The 14,560-nt window shown below is 41.8% G+C and overlaps 1 long non-coding RNA gene and 1 other non-coding gene across 2 annotated transcripts; one reads left to right on the top strand and one right to left on the bottom strand.

Moving 5' to 3' along the window:
• Positions 1–295: 295 nt before the first annotated feature.
• LOC101670855 lies at positions 296–5,140 on the bottom strand. The gene is made up of 3 exons (XR_200100.2): positions 5,047–5,140; positions 1,604–1,701; positions 296–432 (listed from the first exon to the last, which is right to left on the bottom strand). It is a non-coding gene; the product is annotated as an uncharacterized LOC101670855 (long non-coding RNA).
• A 2,378-nt stretch (positions 5,141–7,518) lies between these two features.
• On the top strand, positions 7,519–7,591 carry TRNAK-CUU. The gene has a single exon. It is a non-coding gene; the product is annotated as a tRNA-Lys (tRNA).
• Positions 7,592–14,560: the final 6,969 nt, after the last annotated feature.

The raw sequence follows: 14,560 nt of genomic DNA, 5'->3' as shown, positions 1-14,560 counted from the left end.
GGCTAATGCCATAGGACAGTTTAAAGAGTATGAGTTGAGGGATCCTATGTCTAGTGTCTCCTGGATATTGTATGCTTCTTACGCCAGCATAATTTTCTTCAGTGTGCCCATTTCACTCTCTGAAGTGTCCCAGTGTGGACCATGAATGTCAGGCTTAATCTAGGATTAGGAGATTGAGAAAAATTGGATGAAATGGTTGTTTCAGTTGGATCCAGAACGCTTGAGGTTAGTGAATGACAACAAACTCCTATAGCAGCGCTTACCCAAATAAATAAGTAAAATAAACACACATAACCTTTTATCTCTTTAAGTTGCTGGCCAGAATAAAATACAGCATCTGATCCAGTGGGTTGTTGAGTAATATCAGCGGAATCCTCAGCTCCTCTCGGTCTCTTGTGTGAAAATTAGAGCCATGATTGAAAAAGATTGGATCTATGAGAATAGGAATAAAGAAATTTGGAAGGAATGGAATGTCTCAGAGGGTTGTCTCTCTCCTCTTTGGAAAAGCGCCTGTAAGAACCCTACCTGAGGAAGTTATCAAGCTAGGGAAATCTGAATCTGTGTGCTGACCTCCACCAACCCTGATCATCTCCAGGCCTATAATTAGAGTCCCTGGAGAAGAGCCCATGGAGGTTCTATTTGATTTCTATAACAACGGCAACACCCCTCTGGGCTTGAAGAGGCCTGTTTTCAACTCCTACAGCAGTCTCAGCTTTTCCCCTAATTCTCAGACCTCAGTCTATACACAGGCATTCATTCCTAGCACATTGGGATGAGGCCCGATGCACTTAGGAAAGCACCTTGTAATAAGCTAGTGTGTTCTGGGATTTCCTTTCCTGCTTTCCACAAGGAAAGTGTTCATGTACCAGATTGACAGTGCAGTGGGGAAAGCAAATACCGACACCTCTCAGGGATTGTTGGATTTTGGCTCTAAGCTTAACACTGATTTCTGGGAATGGGGAGAGACCATCCTCATTGGTGGGGTTCACTGGTTAGTGGGGAGGCTGAAAGAGCTCAGGTAGTGGGGGTGCCTGGGTGGCTCAGTTGGTCAAGAATCCAACTCTTGGATTTAGGCTCAGGGTCATGATCTGAGGGTCCTGAGATCTACCTTCAACATCAGGCTCCATGCTGGGTGTGGAGTCGGCTTAAGACTCTTTCTCCTGGGGCACCTGGGTTGCTCAGTTGATTAAGTGTCTGCCTTCAGCTCAGATCATGATTCCAAGGTCCTGGGATCCAGCCCTGTGTCAGGCTCCCTGCTCATCGGGAGGCCTGCTTCTCCCATTCCCACTCCCCCTGCTTGTGTTTCCTTTCTTGCTGTCTCTCTCTCTCTGTGTCAAATAAATAAATAAAATCTTTTTTAAAATTTATTTATTTATTTGACACAGAGAGAGAGAGATCACAAGTAGGCAGAGAGGCAGACAGAGAGAGAGAGGAGGAAGCAGGCTCCCCGCTGAGCAGAGAGCCCAATGCGGGGCTCGATCCCAGGACCCTGGGATCATGACCTGAGCCGAAGGCAGAGGCTTTAACCCACTGAGCCACCCAGGCACCCCAAATAAAATCTTTTTTTAAAGGTACTGGTTTTAACGATAGATTATATGGTTACCTTAGCTATTATGGTAGAAAAGACCAAGGAAAACTCTTCTAACTTCCTCTCCCCAGCAGAAAGTGAATCAAAATCCATATCATATCCTCAGGAGGAGGCTGGGAAAGGTGGGGAGGAAATACAAAGTTAAATGCTACCTTCCAAGACTTAGAAGATGCACAGGTAGCTGGTTTGACCTATGCACACATCACCAGAGTCTCCCAAATGTTTCCTGAACATCCTTATCCAGCTGGTTGTCATTGGCCGAATCCATTTTCCAAATTCTAATGGCCAATCCAGATATAATTTCTTTACTGAAGCAAATAAGGACAGTTTTTATTTTACATCTGTTGATCTCAACAATGCTATTTCAATAAATAACATCAGAAGGTTCTTTTCACTTGGCAGGAGCACTAGTTTACTTATCTCATCTCAGAAGTACAGTAGCTCTTTTTTTTTTTTTTTTAAGATTTTATTTATTTGAGAGAGAACATGAGAGAAAGGCCACGAGCGGAGAGGGGAGAGGTAGAGGGGAAAAGCAGACTTCCCACCAAGCAGGGAGCCCCATGTGGGTGGGGCTCGATCCCAGGGTCCTGAGATCATGACCAGAGCCGAAGCCAGATGCTTAACTGACTAAGCCACCCAGGTGCTCCAGGCACACCGTAGCTCTTGAACTGTGCACCACAGTTGGCTGTTGGGTCCTTCATAGTCCCATCTTTTCACTGGGCATCATGTTGCTCTAATATATTATTGTTTCCTGTCAAAATACCGAGTAAAAGAACATAGCAATGACTTGAGAGGGGCCTCTCACCCGTATGAAGTCCATGGGGATCTCCTTGTCAATACGAAGGGCAAGTTAACATACCTTGCATCTGACAGTGATAGAGAAAAGGCATAACGCTCCATCAGCCTCACTGAATTTTGCAAGTAACGTATACTACAGGTGTGCTTCTTTGATTCATTTATAGGATGGCCCAAATGACTGCAAATTTTGACTTACTCAAAAAAGGGACCTAAGAAGGCTAGGAAAGGTAAGTTTCACGGCGGGCTGCTCTACTATTTGACCTTTATGACCTAGTTGAATGACTCAAAAGTCCCACAGCAGTTTGGAACGCTGTCTGCACCCAATGAAAATTCCAATAAACTGGGGGTGCCTGGGTGGCTCAGTCGGTAAGCATCGGCCTTCTGTTCAGGTCATGATCTCAGGGACCTGAGGCAGAGCCCCGCATCGGGTTCCCTGCTTGATGGGAAGTCTGCTTCTCCCTCTTCCTCTGCCCCGCCTCACCTTTCAGCTCATGCTCACTTTCTCTCTCTCTCTCTCTCTCTCTCTCTCAAATAAATAAATAATTTGGAAGGAAGGAAGAAAGAGAGAGAGAGAGAGAAGGGGGGAGTGAGGGAGAGAGGAAGGAAAGATGTTTGAGCATAAGCACACCCTCTTTGGTGAGTAATAATTCTCCTTTTGAGAAACAGCTTTTGGCTTGTGATCAGTTCCTGGAGGGGTTGAACACCTGTCCTGATAAACTCAATTCATGAACCTCCCATTGTAAATGAGATGTTTGTGATAAAACCGGACATTCCTCGAGATACTCTATGCCTGCAATGAGATCATAAACCAAGTGGTTTACCGTGCATAGAACCTAAGCACAGGCTTGGCTACTCAGACTTCCCCTCCAAGGCTGGCCTGCCTGCTATTACTACAGGCAGGAAGCCTCCATTATGGGACCCAACTCTCATGAGACCAGAAAGGTGCTGGGCAGCCCATTGATTACATTTCTTCACGTTATGGACACTTATTTTGGATTGGATTTGCTTTTCCTGACTGTCATAAACCTGCAGCGTAGCACAGTCCATGGACGTACTGAACGCCTGACTCATTCGCAACTTCTCTTTCAAAACATTGCTTTTAATATTATAATTTTTAGGGGCACCTGAGTGGCTCAGTGGGTTGGAGCCTCTGCCTTCGGCTCAGGTCATGATCCCGGGGTCCCGGGATTGAGCCCCGCATCGGGCTCTCTGCTCAGCAGGGAGCCTGCCTCCTCCTCTCTCTCTCTGCCTGCCTCTCTGCCTGCTTGTGATCTCTGTCTGTCAAATAAAAAAAAAAATATATATATATATATATAGAGAGAGAGAGAGAGAGAGAGAGTAATTTTCAGTGAGATAAGGCATTATACTAATACCCGTGGGATCACTGGTCACACCTGTTACATCACTTCAAAGCAGTTTGACTTACAGACTAGCAGAAAGCCTATTGAATATTCAGTTATGTAGCTCAGGGAGAAACATCGTGCCAGTCCGGGGCGGTAATGTGTAGATGCAGTATGTCCTCTGAACCAGAGAGAAATAGTGATATAATATATGGGCCTGAGAACGAATGGTGAAACTGCTCACTGTTAAATCCAATGGCACCTCTCACTATTAAATCTAATGGTCCACTTTTCCTTCCTGCATGGGGTTCTGCTGATTTTGAATTTTTTTTTTTTTTTAATGTATTTGACAGAGAGAGAGAGAGATCACAAGTAGGCAGAGAGGCAGAGAGAGAGGAGGAAGCAGGCTCCCAGCTGAGCAGAGAGCCTGATGCAGGGCTTGATCCCAGGACGCTGAGATCATGACCTAAACCCACTGAGCCACCCAGATGCCCCCTGATTTTGAATTCTTAGTACTCTAAGATTTCTTCTGCCAGGTAAACAATGATGGTTCTGCTAAACTGAAAACAACTATGTCCTCTTAGCCACTTGTGACCCTTCATGCCATTGGGAGACAAATTCAAAAGGAGGTTATAGTCATGTCTGCCACACAGAAGTGATGGTCTTTTCAATATGGAATCATATACACGCTATGTCAAATATTTTTGGGCTTAAGGTAGTCAAGTGTCTTGTTCTAATAAGATCAGTGTATTGTAACAATTTTCTGACAGATGTCCCGAAAGCATCTTGAAGAAAGATCATTTTTTCCTAATTTACACATAGATTAGACGGTCCTGCTTACCGCGATGGTTAGGGGAATTGAGTCTATCAAAAGTTCATGTAGTTGCCACCAGATAAGAGGGCAAAGACATGTCAAGAAGCAACAACACAGGAGATAGTGGGATTGCCGTTCTGGTCACTCAGATCTTTTGTGGTGTTGGAGTTTTTCTGATAATCCCCCAAAGCATTGTGAAACTTGATGCTCTTTACAAGTCTGAAGAAATTGATATTGATAAGGACGGAGCATGAGGACAACTGCCTTCCTCGTTTCAAATCAATTCCTCAGGGCACTGGGGGGTAGTACAGTCAGTTAAGCATCCCACTCTTGGTTTTGGCTCTGGTGGTGACCTCAGAGTCATGAGATCGAGCTCTATGTTGGGCTATGTGCTCAGCAGGGAGTCTGCTTGAGATTCTCTCTCTCTCTCTCTCCCCATCTGCCCTTAACCCCTCAAAAAAATAAATATTTAAAAATATATAAGATAAATTCCTCAGATAAATCACCTTGAATGATTCTCAGGTGACCTGTATTTCTCAAGAGAAATTTCTGAAGAGAGTCTTGGTCTCTTGCCTGAATGGAAACCTCCAGGAAGAGGAAGATGGCTTCCTTGACTACTGTGACTTCTGTATCGGAAGGGATTGCACAATGGGGGATTCTATACAAATAAGGAGACTGAGGTACTGGTCACCCTTTTTTAATCCCACAAAAAGGCAGTAAAAAATCAACTATCTAACATTTTTATAATTAGTATCTGGCATGTGTGTAAAAAAATTCTAACACCCTACAAGTAAAGTAAACAGAAACATTGTTTTAAACAAATCTATGGTGCTGGGAAAGCAATTTATATTTAAAACAAGTTTGTTTCAAGACAGCACAATTCCTGCAGTGCAAAAGAATTTTGACAATTCCTTATAATTTACTGAAATGAGATTTAACTTTTGAGGGGTCAGAATATCATGTCATGCTAACAAATGCATTGACAAGTTCACTGTCATATTTCCTTATGATACTGGAGGTGACCAATTATGTGACTTGTTCTTGAACATAGTCTCTGGAAATCTCCTGGTTATTTGCCTAGGTCCCACTGGGGGATTCAGGGTACATGGCAAGGGCTTGCCTGCAGAAGCCTGAGAGGATAAGGAGGCTGAGTAGGGCAAGGTAAGGTGTTCCCCTTAAGCAGCCAGAAGCAACATAATCAAGGGGGTGAATAGAAGTCACGATGAAGAAAAAAGTTATGAAAGAGGTCAGCTGTTGGGAAAGCAGAAACAAATTTGAAAGCAGAAGGTTTAGGGGGAAAGCTTTCTGCCTAGAGTTCATACAGTACATGGAAGTTGCTGTGTGATATGGGAACAGCCCAGAAAATGTTGAGCTCTTGCAAGACCAGGCACTAGTCAGAAGTCTTCTGGGCCAGAGCAGGGAGGCTGAATTTCAGGCCACAGCTTAGCATGGTAAAGCCTCTTAATCTCAGCCTGGGCATCAGGAATTAACAAAGCAAGTGGACTGGAGAGTCAAATACACTTTCACCTGCTCTGGTGCCCATAGCATAGTCACTGGAAGGCAGAACTCTGCCACTGGGGGATGCCTCCCATATCCCTTTCTGGGTCACTGGGCTACCTGTGACCATGAAGAAGAAAGGTGATCCCCCACCCCCAGCCTCCTCAAGTAACATGAGAACTCTCAGCACTTCTTCCACCTTTATTTAGAGAAAGAACTGGGCTGCTTACACGTAAAGGGGTTTCCTCCACACCAAGCAATTTGTCTTCCTCTTACGTGTTTGACAGATTAGAAATTGTTCCATGACATATGACACTGTTGGCTTTACATTGTCAAAATAGCTTCAAAATTCTCAAGAGAGGGCACCTGGGTGGCTCAGTGGGTTAAAGCCTCTGCCTTCAGCTCAGGTCATGATCTCGGGGTCCTGGGAGCAGTCCCGCATCGGGCTCTCTGCTCGGCGGGGAGCCTGCTTCCCCCTCTCTCTCTGCCTGCCTCTCTGCCTACTTGTGATCTGTCTCTGTCAAAGAAATAAATAAAATTTAAAAAATAAAAATAAAAAATTCTCAAGAGAAAGGACATTAGTTCCGATGGGCAATGCTATTTATAGTGTATATAAATAAATAAATATAGTGTATAGGGGAAGAAATATAAATTAATAAATAAATATAGTGTATTTATAGTGTACACTATAGTGTATGCAAAATTCCAACAATTCAGAAGAGAAGGGTAAGGATCCCAAATTCAGACCAGGTGGACAAAATATGTAACAACTTGAAGCAAATGAGTGCTATTGTTTGGCAGTTTCTAAACAAAAGCATTTATTTATTTATTAAGATTTTATTTATTTATTTGACACAGAGAGAGAGATCACAAGTAGGCAGAGAGGCAGGCAGAGAGAGAGAGGAGGAAGCAGGCTCCCAGCTGAGCAGAGAGCCTGATGTGGGGCTTGATCCCAGGACCCTGAGACCATGACCTGAGCGGAAGGCAGCAGCTTAACCCACTGAGCCTCCCAGGTGCCCCTATTTATTATTATTTTTTAAAAGATTATTTAATTTTAGAGAAGACAGAGTGAGTGAAGGGAAGAGGCAGAGGAAGGGAAAGAGAGAAAATCTCAAGCAGACTCTGCTGACAATGGTGCCGTATATGGGCCTCAGTCTCACAACCCTGAGATCATGACCTGAGCCTAAATTAAGAGTTGATTGCTAACCCACTGAGCCATCAACATGCTCCTAAACAAAAACGTTTAGGGCGCCTGGGTGGCTCAGTGGGTTGAGCCTCTGCCTTCTGCTCAGGTCATGATCTCAAGGTCCTGGGATCAAGTCCCGCATCAGGCTCTCTGCTCCTCGGGGAGCCTGTTTCCCCCCCTCTCTACCTGCCTCTCTGCCTACTTGTGATCTCTGTCTTCAAATGAATAAATAAAATCTTAAAAAAAAAAAACAAAAAACACCAAAAACCTTTAAACAAAATTCAAGAATAGGAGCACCTGGCTGGCTCAGTTGGTAGAGCATGTCACTCTTGATCTCAAGGTTGTGGGTTCAAGCCCCACGTTGGGTATAGAGTTTACTTAAAAACAAAATTTTTTACAAATTGGGAATAGCTTTATACACATGGTATTATTCCTTAAAGCCAATGTTATTTTCTGGAAAGTAATTTCTGAATTCTAAAACAGCTTACATTTTTCTAGTTTGCCATAGATTCATAAAGACCTTCTTTAAAAAAAAAAAGATTTTATTTATTTATTTATTTGAGAAAAAGAGAGAGAGAATAAGCAGGAGGGACAGTGGGAAAGGGAGAGAGAATCTCAAGCCAACTTTGCCCTGAGCTCAGAGCTGGACACCAGGGCTCCATCTCATAACCCTGAGATCATGACCTGAGCCGAAACCAAGAGTCAGACCCTTAACGGACTTAGCCACCCAAGCGCTCTAATTCTTAAAGACCTTTTAAATCTGAACCATTTAATGTTTGATAAACTCAAAAGCTTTATGTTCAATACTGTATTTCCATGGTGTAGTTCTATATTTTATCATGTTCTCATTACATAGTTACCTGCACTTAAAGGTAACGAGGCCAAATTAAAAATAAAGGAACCCTTTACTGAAATTTCATTCCATGAAAACAGAAAGACATTACCAACTTCTAAACATAATGTATGGCAAAGGACAAAAACACTTTTTCAACATAATAATTGATACCTTATATAGTCAGTCAGTCCATATGTACTATCAATGAACAAAAGAGACTACAATTCTTGCCCTCATGGAACTGACATTGTGGTTATCTTTGATTTCTTCCTTCCCTGTATTCCTGATATTTACCAGTTCACAAACTGTGTCATACTGATTACTGCATGATTTCTCAAATTCGTTCTTTTTTTACCTGTTCCTCTAACCCCTGGATTGATTTAGACTTTCATAACTGTTTTTAATGTTTATTTACTTATCACCAGGTACTCTGTACACATTTATTATTTCAAAATATATTTCTTAAAGATTTTATTTATTTGACAGAGTAGGCAGAGAGGCAAGCAGAAAGAGAGAGAGAGGGATGAGGAAGCAGGCTCCCTGCCTAGCAGAAAGCCCAATGCGGGACTCAATCCCAGGACCCTGAGGTCATGACCTGAGCTGAAGGCAGAGGCTTAACCCACTCAGCCACCCAGGCAGCCCTCAAAATATTTTTAAATGCTAAATGTTCTGAAGTATTCAAGCAGCAAAAAATGTCTCCCCCACATCTGTCTGTCTTCCCTCCCTTTTCTTAGAGGCAATCCCTCTCACCAGTGTTTTGGTATATCTGGACAGATACTCAATACATATGTTGGTATTTATTTGTATTTTATATAAACAGTAACATAATATATACTCAATTCTGTATGTTGGTTTTTAAAGTTAATATATTTAGAGGATCTTTCTGTATTAACCATCCTAACCTCATTTTTTTTATTGCGTGATTACTGGACAGATGCCAACTCACATTTTGCTTAAATAGTCCCCTACTGTATTAGTCAGGATAGACTAGGTTATATTCCAGAAACAAATAATCCCACAAGTCTCAGTGGTTTATTTCTTGCTTAAAAAATATCTGTTGAGGTTCTGGGCAACTATCCAGGGCAAATGCCTTTCCATATGGCTACTCAGTGATCATTTGTTAGCATTTCCACCATCCTATAGCTGAACCATCGGGACCAAGTGTCCTCCATTGATGCAGAGGCAGAAGAGAGAGTCTAAATCCAGAAGTAAACCTTCATTGCTTCAGCCTAGAAGAGATGCACACAGTTTTTATGCAACTGATTCTCCATGCAACCGGTATCTCATGGCCCCTCATCACTGCAATGACAGGAAGGAAGTAAAATTCTCCACTAAGCCAGGAGAGGAGAGCTGTCCATGCAATTAACTACAGATCCCTTGAAAAGCTATACTTGACAGCCATATTATTGGTCTGATAAGGAAGTACTTCACATACTTCTCTGTTTAGTAAATAAATGTTAGCTAGCCAGCTTTCATAGAGAACTCATATCCATGGAAAGCAGAGCCAATCAATGAATAATATTTTGCAAGTATGAAATGGCATGATCAAACGGCATCATGGCCATCATCACAATCATCACTACGTTATCACCACATTTTCAGGAAAGGCAAAGGGAGAAGACACATGGCACATGTTTGAGGGATTATTTTAACACTGGGTTGGTTCATAAATGAGTAAATTACAAAGCCTTTCAGAAATTGAGAGCAATAAGAAAGATAAATGAGTATATCCGTGTTTCTAACATTCACAATAGGCAAAGGGTGGAAGCAACCTAAGTGCCCACCAGCAGACAAACGACTGAACACAAGATATGGTCCATCCATGTAATAGGGTACTATTTAGCCTTTAAAAGTCAGGAAATTCTCACACATACTACAACATGGATGAACGCCGCATGAACTCATGGGTGACCTTGGACGAGGACATTATGCTGAGTGAAATAAGCCAGTCCCAAAGAAGCAACTACTGTATGACAAATGAAGTACCTACAAGAGTCAAATCCAAAGAGACAGAGAGTAGACTGGTGACTGCCAGGGTCTGGGGGTGGGGAGAGGTGGAGGGAACTGAGAGTTAGCGTTTAATAGGTACAGAGTTTCAGTTTTGCAAGATGAAAAGAGTTCTGGAGGCGGGTTGCACAACAGTGAGAATGTACCTGATGCCACCAAATTGTACGCTTATGGTCAAGATGGCAAATTTTATGTTGTGCTATTTTAACCGGTAAAGAAAAAAAGAAAAGAAAAGAAAGAAAGTTGAATGAGGAAATACCTTTAAGAAAATGGCTGTAAAAATTTGGGAGGAAACTCTGAATGGCTCTGATTCCTTAGAGGAACTTAGGAAGCCGTAGACAGGACCGTGGTGAGCGAGTAAGCTAGGAAACAGTTGTGGTCAGAGAACAAGAAATACGAGTTAATGATTTGGAATGTAGAATAGTTTCCGGGGGCGGTGACCGGAGGTCTGGGGATCTGGCCCCAGGGGCAAGCTGGTGGGGAAGGAGAAACTAATGGAAACATTTGCATGTCAAAGAACCAAGAAGCAGACGTTGGAAGGGACTTCCATCTGGGTGTTTAAATCACCCAGGAGGATGGCAGAGTGTGAGATAAAGAGGAAGACTGTGAGCAAGGGGTCAAAGTCTATGCATGAGCAAATAGTTAAGAGATGTTGTTTTACTCTCTCAGCATTCCTAGACCACGTTTAATCTCTAGATATCCAGGATGCACCATGCGAGCTGATGGAAGAGGACTTGTATAAATGAGAATGACAGCTAGCTGAGAAGAGAAATGTGGGCATCCCATGGACTTTGCAAGTTTGCAAGAGCAGCACATTCCTGTCCTCTGCAAAATCTGTCCGGGAAAGCACATTACGATCAGAAGCTGTTTAATGAACATGGAATGAGAGACCGAGAGCCGTGGTGGTTGAGAAGGGAGGAGTGACAATTGTAATGCCTAAATGCTTAATGACATCCCCCTATAATAACATGATTTTTCAGCCTCTGAGCTGTGGTCAGTTGCTGTGGGGGTTGGGTATAGGAGTTGTAGGACTAGACTATCCCCTCTCCACTGGACATGCTGAGTGGGTATTGCCAAGTTTTTTCTCTGATGTCTCCTTTTTTTCTAGGCACTCATGCTGACTACCCAACTTTCAGTGACTCCTTTCTTCTATTAGAAAAACAATAGCATCGATTGATTGATGGGTAACTGGTAACAATAGGATAAAGGAGACATTCTGCCTCTGGAAATTAGGTTGGCATTTGCCGTGGGCTGAATATTTGTGTCTCCCCCAAAATTATATGCTGTAGTCCTATTCCCCTTTGTGATGGCATTTGGTTCTCCAGGATGTGATCAAGACCCTCAGGAAAGAGAGACATGGGATCTCTCTCTAAGTGTGTGCACCCAGGCAAGGCCAGGCAAGGACAAAACCAGGAAGAGGACACTCACCAAGAATCTGACCCCGCAGGCACGCCAGTTTCAGACTTTTATAAGTCTCTAGAACAGTGAGAAAGAAATGTTTGTTTTTTTAAGCCATCCTGTGTGTGGTACTTGTTGTAGCAGCCGGAACTCACTGAGACAGCCTTTTTCAGATACCATTCCTTGGGGTTACTTTCACTAGAGTCTAAGAACCTTGGGTTTGCCTTACTTCATAACAACACAATTATAATTTTGTCACTTTCAGCTTCTTAAAATTTCTGATGCTTAGGCTGGCCTGTTGGCCATAGAATTACTTATCTAATTATTCTTTCATTAATTTGTTCAATTCAGCGAGCCATCCAAGCGAAAGGCACTCCCATAGTTACTTTATACGTTAAGATCCCAAGAATCCTAAACTGATCTGTGTCCATTATGGAGAGACCTGAATTCCTAAAAGAATGATCTCTGATCTGGAGCAAGGACCACTCTAAGGAAAATGGGTTCTTAGTCTCAGCTCTGGAGGAGTTGGATTTTACACAGGCATTTGTGCAGTTTTGAAAAACTATTTTTATTTATTGCATCTCACTTTTCATTGAATACTTAGGTGATGTAACCCTTTCAACTCTCTAGAGACCCATTCAGGATAGTTTCACATTAAGGAGAAAATAGTCTGTGGTATCCTAAGAATGACAAGGCTTTTCATTTACTTTTCTTAGCTCCAAACTTTCAGTGTATTTTCCCTTTCATAGTGGATAGCCCATTAAACTTGTAGATGGATAGGAATATGGTTATATAAAATCATGTCAAACTATTTAGATTTGGATTTTTAAGCTTAAAAATTTAAGCTTAAAAATTTTCCTTTTAAGAACAATCTGTAGGGGCGCCTGGGTGGCTCAGTGGGTTAAGCCGCTGCCTTCGGCTCAGGTCATGATCTCAGGGTCCTGGGATTGAGTCCCGCATCGGGCTCTCTGCTCAGCAGGGAGCCTGCTTCCTCCTCTCTCTCTCTCTCTGCCTGCCTCTCTGCCTACTTGTGATCTCTCTCTGTCAAATAAATAAATAAAATCTTTAAAAAAAAAAAAAAAGAACAATCTGTATCAATTACCAAGTCATTAGAAAGTGTAAGAGAATATTAACAAGGAAAAATAAACTAGGCAGCAGCCATAATCCCATTTTTAGTAAGGTTTAACATTTGGTTTCGTGTCTTTCCAAAAAATTTTTTCTCTGGTTGTGTCTCTCTTCAGACATTTATTATGTGTCAGTAAATACCTTTTTCATAGATGGAATCATACACACCATATATGGTCACTTGTTATTTTTTCTGGATTGTAAAGCACTTTCTATGTTGATACATACAGATCCATATCTCTGGATAACAACTTCATGGTATTTCCTTGTACACATATACCATACTTTTATTGTTCCTCAAAAAATGGACAATTTTTTCCAAATTTTTTGCTCTTTTTAAATAACTCTTACGTGAACATCCTTATACCTATACTTTTTGCAATTCCTTCTTTGAACTTAATATCTAGGCATGGAATTTTTCCAAAGGATATACTTTCTCTACTTATTGCTAGACTGTACAGAGTTTCTTCTGTTTCACTCTCTGACTCCAAGTCCAGAAGAGTGCATATTTTCCCAAACCCTCATCAATGAGGCATTATTACTCTTTTTTCCCCCCTGCCAATTGACAGACAAAAATGGATAATAATGTTGAACTTATGCTTGAATGTGTGTAGATTTGCCATTCTGGGAGACTTGAAGAGAAAATAAGCCATATAAAAGAGACAGAGTTTTAGTATTTTCTGGATGTTGGTCAGTTTCTCCATTTTATTCCTTGCCCTGCATTTCCCTATTTTTGCTCTGTGGTTCATTAGGGGAGGAAAAAAAAATTCATCTCTGACACTGAAGCAGAATAGCAGTCCTTTTATTTCTCAAATTACCACCTAGATTTGAAACCTTGGACTTACCCTCAGTCCTACCACCTATACTGGCATAATCACAAAGTAAAGTAGACTCTTGACATGTCCCTTATATCAAAACTTCCATCATCATAGTTGACAACATCTTTATTTTACCCATTTCCCAGAGCTTAGTTTATATACCACATCTTCCCTAACCACCCTTGCCATCTTTTCCTCAGGCTGAACTATGTATCTCACGCCTTATTGTGACATGGGTTCTTCCTGATAAAAGGAAGGATCTTTTCAAGTCCAAGTATATCTAGTTATAGTGTCAGCCCCCTGAAAGAAATATGATTTCTTAGGTTTCTCTGAATCTTTGCAAATGCAACATCTTTCTTATCTTCACGGTTGCCCTCTGTAATAACCATACTCAAATGTGTTCCATGTGAAAGCAAATCATCCTATAACTTCATAGCCCCCTGCAGTAACCAAATTAGAAAGTGGGCTAGGCTCTTCCTGATCCATGTCTTGTTCTCACACTCACGCCTCAGTACAATTGAACCAAGCTTCTGCTCCACCCACCCTCACCCAATTTTGAACAATCTCTTTTAAATGCCAGGATTGGGTGTTTTACCAAACAAAACAAAAAGAAATTCAATTTATACTCCCCAGCTCAAAATGTCTCTTTGTTGTTAGAAAAATGGCTGAAATCTTTAGCACGATTAACAAGGACCCATCTGTCTTCCGTCTCGCCTTATACTTATTTCTCTGTATTCCCGATACATCAACCATTTCTTATTTCCTTGAACATCACATTTCCTATCCATTTTCCTAACCGAAACTCCTTCTACATATAAGTACCTTAGCCTGAACAATAGCCACTTACTTTTAAGTCTTACTTTAAATATAGTTCAGGTTCTCCTGATAGGTGGTCTTACAGCCTCCTGTTCTCATAACAACAATCTATCAAGAATGAAATTAATTCATTATTCGGATAGTTATTTAATGGATCTCTGCTCCACCAAACTATAAGGTCCATGAGGTGAGAGATCATGTCTGTCTTAGTCTTCTTTGTGTTTCCAACACCTAGCACAGTGACTGGCCCAGAAGACCTTCAATAAATGTCTGTTAAATGGAGTAACAGATTGCAGTAAGACGGAAGGAAGAGTGAATGCAGATGTAAGTAAGCCTGT

The sequence above is a fragment of the Mustela putorius genome, unplaced genomic scaffold (assembly GCF_011764305.1).
Source record: "Mustela putorius furo isolate JIRA1106 unplaced genomic scaffold, ASM1176430v1.1 tig00000561_pilon_pilon_pilon, whole genome shotgun sequence".
NCBI classification, from domain to species: Eukaryota; Metazoa; Chordata; class Mammalia; order Carnivora; family Mustelidae; genus Mustela; species Mustela putorius.
Note: the sequence above shows the minus strand (reverse complement) of the source record. Positions and strands in the feature narration are given on the sequence as shown.